General features: G+C 48.0%; 2 non-coding genes across 2 annotated transcripts; both read left to right on the forward strand.

The window, feature by feature from the left end:
- Positions 1–2,563: 2,563 nt before the first annotated feature.
- On the forward strand, positions 2,564–2,634 carry TRNAG-GCC (transfer RNA glycine (anticodon GCC)). Its single transcript has one exon. It is a non-coding gene; the product is annotated as a tRNA-Gly (tRNA).
- A 655-nt stretch (positions 2,635–3,289) lies between these two features.
- LOC149343624 (U1 spliceosomal RNA) lies at positions 3,290–3,453 on the forward strand. The gene has a single exon (XR_016283338.1). It is a non-coding gene; the product is annotated as a U1 spliceosomal RNA (small nuclear RNA).
- Positions 3,454–6,226: the final 2,773 nt, after the last annotated feature.

The following is a 6,226-nucleotide window of genomic DNA, read 5'->3' on the forward strand; positions in this document are numbered from 1 at the left end:
TCTTTACCGTGCTACCTACTTCGCGTGCCTCGCATAATGATTTTACCACCCCTGCGAGAAATATGTTTTAAAGCGCAGGGGCCACAAATGACCCTATGTAGATTCCATTCTTTTGTAAATATTCACTACCTTCAAATGACATTGCGGTGGAACACAAATAAAACTTTAGGAGTGCTAAGAAGTTGTCAACAGACATACCAGCACTGTTTTGGAAAGGCACTGATACATTCATTTCTGTGCACAACATAACAGCCGTCTGCAACACGTTCTATGGTATAGAATAAAATCGGTCAACAATAACTACAGAAAACATGTCCTGCTGAGTTTGGTTCTCGCAAAAATTCAATATTTTAGAAACTATTCCTGATGACAAACGGATAGTTTACAACCATTGTGCTAAGTTCTTTCAGCAGGAACTGGCTTGCTATTCTGCCATGCAACCTTTTCACTGATTATGCACCTGAACGAAACACTTTCTTTATGAGTTTCAGCTGTGAAAAAAACCTGCGTCATGTCTTGCGTGTCAATCAAGGAGGTCCTGAAGGGGGATGCAGCTTTCAAGTCTGATAAATGGCATGTAAATCAATTTTCTAAATTTCAAAATTCAAAGTGTTCACTTGTATAGGAAGTATGTATACTTTTATAGGAAGTATACACCAAAAAAATGTCAGCTGCAGTGGTGCTGTTCATTTCATGTGGTCGAGGAATCTGCATGTTCGAGCCCCAATATTTTTGCACAGCCGCAACCGAGCAGTGCTTAGCTTGTGCTCGGCAGAGAGAACATACCATAGTGTGCACAGAGATTGATTGATTGATTGATTGATTGATTGATTGATTGATTGATTGATTGACATGATTTCTGGTTCCATAATCCAGCAGATGGAATTTTTATGCTGGAAACAGGAGGCGTTGCATGGGGATTGAATGGTTTCCAAAGCGCACTATTTCTAGTTCCATAATTTTATCATAATCTAGCTGGGAATGGAAGTATTTTTCATCTGGGAAGGATGTGTGGTAGTGTGCATATATAAGCTGTATAGTACATTTTAAATGCTAACAGCAACTCTGTCGAGAATGAACAACAGGCATGGACACTTGCTGGGATGTGTTTTGAATGATTCCTCCATAGGTTTTCAAACACTGCATGCCTGTGGGCATGCAGAGATTGATGGTTTACAGTGGCTTTTAGTCAATTCTATGAGAGAGACAGAGAATAAACTTTACTTGAGTCTTTGAAGAGGAAGGCTCCCTTCTGGAGCAGGTGGGCTACTGCTGCTTTGATCTCTTGCATCTAGGTGACCTGGTCAGCTCTCTCTGTGAGCAACTTTTGTTACCACAGGTCCGAGCTGCGCAGTGCTCCTCTGTGGTTATTCAGCTGAAAGGGTTCTTACTGCAGGCCCACATGATGTAGTAGAGGTTAGCATACTCTCCGCAACTTCTGCATTCTGCAGAGTATATATCTGGGCGAATTATGTGTTTGGAGGTGCCTGAGAGTGGTTGCTTGCTCTTGCGAGCGTGGAGTTGGGAGGGGGATATTCCATTCTGCTCCTTTGATAGAAAGTCGTGATTTCACTAAAGGTGAGGTTTATTGTTTCCTGAAGTATATATAGTGCTGAAGTGGAACTGTGTGAATAAACTGTGAAAGAGACTATTCAACATGGATGCGTGCTCGATTCCAACTTTATTCCAAAAGGCTCTACAAGGTGAACTAAGCGTTTTAAAAGCATGTCATGCAAACAACGAACTAATGATCATGAACCGTTGCACTTAATGTATCATCTGAGGAACAAAAGGGCAATGTAATATGAAAACAAGCAATAAAAATGAGGAAAAGAATTACCACCCAGAGGCCTGAAAACAGCAGATTGGTGTGCTGCAGTTAGATAAGGAGTCGTAAGAATAGCCTGGTATTGGGTAAAAAAAGGAGGGCATCGCGTCTTGTATGCATGGAGCACCAGCAGTAGGCCTTACAAAAAAAAAAAAAATTGTGTAGTCCCTTGATTACAATGCCAATTAACATCAGCCTGATTGCGCCCACTGCAGGGCCTTTTGCCCTGCAGTGGTCGTAGTCAGGCTGATGATGAATTACAATGCCAAAGCTGACAATGATAATATTGTCTCTCAGATAAAATGCAGTCACGTGCTACATACGCGCGCTGTCCGGTCCCATGGTGCTGCGAATTCGCATACGCTTTCTGCAGCAGAAGTTTCAGGGTCTCTTGCTGGGAGGAGGAGGAGGAACTGAATCAAGGAAATGGTGGCTGCTGCTGTTCCTTCGCGAGGGAGAACAAAAATCAACATGCTGTTTAATACACGTACTAATCGTGGAAAGGCAATGACGAATGGGCAATAAGGGCGAGCTCGCGCACGGCATAATACGTGTGAGCGTGCTTTGCGATTTAGCGCATAGGTCCATAAATAAATGACCGAAAGCAAGCGTGCATGTAACGTACTACTATAGAGAATTAAATTGCGCTACATCGGAGATGATCATCAATAGGTTATCGGAAGGGCAGTTTCAAAGGAAATCCAAAATCTTGATTCATGCGATGACCTTTCCGTCGCGTCGGTGGTTCAGTGGTAGAATACTCGCCTGCCACGCGGGTGGCCCGGGTTCGATTCCCGGCCGACGCAGTATTTTTTATTTTTTTCATCCCGTGTTTTTATTTTAATTTCTTGTCTGCCAACATTTATACCATGCTTTGTCAATCATGTCGCCTATGACTGCATTTCTATGCAACGTCCGTCTAGGCTAGCTAGTGGTGCCTTCATTTCGGTTTGGCTGTTTGAAAGTGTCGCATGCTCTGCCCGTCAACTGTGAGCTTGTCAGTTCTGCGCTGTTTCTGCTAGGTCAGGGGAGAAGGGATGCACTGTGCCGGCTGCCTTGTAAAGCCGGGATAGGGTTTCAGAGATGTACTGGCTTGACGCTTGTGGCGTCTGTTCGGTGCTGTACCCACGATCGCTACATGTCGTGACCCATCGCAGTCTGGAAGCAGACTACGCCGGTACGAGCAGCGGTGGCGCCTACAGTGGCTTGTACAGGAAGCATCTCGTCTCATACTCTCAGGCTATATTCGGGATAATTTTCGGGTCCCCTTAATCATTTAGAGTAAGGCACGGGTGCTTTGAATAACAATTTGTTTTATTGTGTGCTATCTCTTAGACCACTCTTGAAATCTGCTCGTTAGTTGCGCCTAGTGGTCTTCGTTCCCAGTTTTTCCTATCCGCCAACCGGCCTCTCTTGGCTGCCTGCGCGCGGTGGGTACCCGAGTCGAGACGTTTCTCCAGCATACTTACCTGGTGCCGGGGTTACCGTGATCAGCGAGGCGGTGCCTCCAGGGAGAGGCGCGGGCATTGCACTGCGCTCGTGCTGACCCCTGCCACTACCACAAACTGGGGCAGATGGGGCATGCAATTTTTGGTAGTGGGGGACTGCGTTCGCGCTATCCCCCTTCACGAGAAATCCAAAATCAGAATGATTCAACCACCACTTATAATTATAATGAGTGTGGCAGCCGTTACCCGTTAGTAATGGTGTTGGCAGTGTCGGCGTCTCTCAAAGTCGATGATACCCTATGAGGTGTCATGGGCTTGGAAAAAAAAAGATTAATGGGAACTTACCACCGTGTTTTGCCATGTCTGTCTAGGTAACCTGGACCAAAGCATTCAAATTTATGTGCTTATTAAAATAGCTATTCTATTTACATAATATTACTTAATTACATAATCAGAATTCAAGCGCTCTTGATAGCAGTGCGTCGTCAAGAACGCGTTAAGGGAGTAACCATTGTGAGACCACACAGACATTCCCGTGGTAAGCGTGGGTGTAACATTGCGCAGTTTTGCTTGAATTGAGGTGGGTCTGGCAGAGCTATGCGGCACCAGAGGCGGGGGTAATTTGCCGCTGACGGCTAGTGACTATGCTGTTGCGTTGCGACGGTGTCATTATAGTGACTGAATTAGTTTTTCCACACGAGCGTCGTGTGTCAACCGCACTCCCCAGCATGGAGGAAGTTTTTCTTCCTCCATGCTCCCCAGAGGGACATGGAGCTTTTATTGCCGCTCGGAATGATTTCTTAAGCGTGCTACTTTGTGACACAATCACACGAAGAAAAGCACAGAATGACGAAGCGCGATCGTGTGATTGTGTTGTAAAGTAGCGCGCTTAACAATGATGCAGAATCAACTAGCTCCCGTTTTAGCACTGCTTGCGCTCATAATGTTTGGTTATCGGCAAATGAAAGGCAGCGCGGTAAATGTCTCGCGTCTTGGTGGACACCTCGACTGTGCCTTGGGGGAGCAAGGTGGCAGAGGTGCTGAAGTGGAGGGCCCCAGAATAATTTCGACCACCTGAGGACCTTTAACGTGCGCTGACATCGCACATAGCACAAGGGCCTTATGCGTTACGCCTCCATCTAAACGCGGTCACCGCAGCCATGTTCGAACCGGCTCAGTAGTTGAGCGCCGTAACCCTGCCGCTGCGTGCTGGTGGTGGTAGGGTTTATTTTTAAAAAAAAAAAGTGAGGAAAAGGATGCACCCGAGCTGCAGCCGGCAGAAATGAAAGGGAAAGGATAGTGAGGAGAAGTATACGTAGATGGGAGCGACAGCAAGAAAGGACAGGGGACAGGTTGCACGTGTCGTCACTTCCGCCCCCATCAAGCGCTTGCGGCCATGCTGCCGAACCATTCGGCCGTCCCCGCCCCTCCGCCCTGCGACGCCTGACCACTCCTCGGACGCTTTGGATTATTTTCTTACCTTTCGAATGCGATGCCTACTCCACAGAGGAATGAACCATTCAGTGAAGGCTACTGGTCTGAATTTATTCGATCGGCGCGTGTAGCTACGCAGACGAAGTGAAAATTAGCGACGATACAGATCCGTACACGCTGCGACCGGGAGTCGACGTGACGATGGGCGTTGATCTGTTCCTCGAAGTGGCCCACGGGGGATATCGTGTACTCCTTCCAGCTTTGTGAAGTTGGAAAAAATGAAAGCCTTCGAATCAATGGGACCACACAATGATTTCTACAGCAGGTGGGTGAGAAACCTGTCTGCGATGCGCAAGCAACGAGACGAAAAGCTCGGCCTCGGCACGCCGCTCTTTCTCTGCCGTCATTGCTCGCTGCGGTCGCAGCGATCCGAAAAGGATTGCCTATTCCTGTGCAGCGACACGGGACCCAGTCTGGGTTTGTGTTTTCAGACAAATTAGATGGCGTCAATCAAAACAGCAGCATTCAAGAGTGTAGCTACTGCTTCCCACGTTTTCGTTGAAAGGGGGTTTCTGCAGAAATGGTGCAAGGCGTGGTGTTCACAGCGGGCGACACAAAACGGCGAGCAGCGCAGAAGACGGCCAGTCCAACCCAAGCGATCTCGTGCAGAGCGGCGGCACTTCGTCTTGCAGCGACGCTTCGTCGTCGTTGGCGCTACGGCAGCGATCGGCCTAGGCGGTATCAGGCGCGCCCGTCGTGGTTCGCTACATCGTAAACATTAAGTTGTCGACACAAGCCTCTTACCTGTCACAAAGTGCACTCCGAACACAATTAAATTTGGGTTGTCGGGGTCCAAATCATCGCGCTTAATGCGAGCCAGCCACAGCTCGCGCAGATTCCTACTGTGTCATGGAGCGCTCGCACTTGCATGCCTGCGATTATCTTGCGAATGCAGATGAAATTCGTGTTAATCGGCTTCTTGTTTCGCCTGGAGCTGCCGCTACAGTCATAGCAGCCAAGGGTGGCACACAAAACCATACCGAATCTACGGATGGACGAGAACCGACACGTTGCGAGCTAACACAGGCAGCGGAAAGCTAGAGGCTATAGTGCCTAGTATATTCTAGGCACTATATAGAGGCGGCCTGGCAGTGGTTCGGCAGCATGGCCGACTCGCAACCGACTGCCACCGGATGTGACGTCGGTGCAAGCTATGTATTTACAAAATACAAAAATAATCAAGTTCGCGCCGCTCGCGCGCTAATGTCCAAGCATTGTCCGAAAATAAGTGCGCGCGAGCTGCCATTGCGCACAATCACTTACAAAAAGAAGTAAACTGTATGTGGGTATACATAGCCGCGCGTACGTAGCGTCCTGTCTGGAACTAATCGCGCGCGGCACACTGCACTATCGGCCGGAGGTAGCACCTACGGAGCATTCATGTCACGCGTGCACTACCTGGCGAAACGATTGGAACTTCACTGGAGTCGATTTTTTACTGAATGTCTCTCTCATC

Source organism: Amblyomma mixtum, chromosome 5, assembly GCF_055824585.1.
Source record: "Amblyomma mixtum isolate Tamu chromosome 5, ASM5582458v1, whole genome shotgun sequence".
Classification (NCBI taxonomy): Eukaryota; Metazoa; Arthropoda; class Arachnida; order Ixodida; family Ixodidae; genus Amblyomma; species Amblyomma mixtum.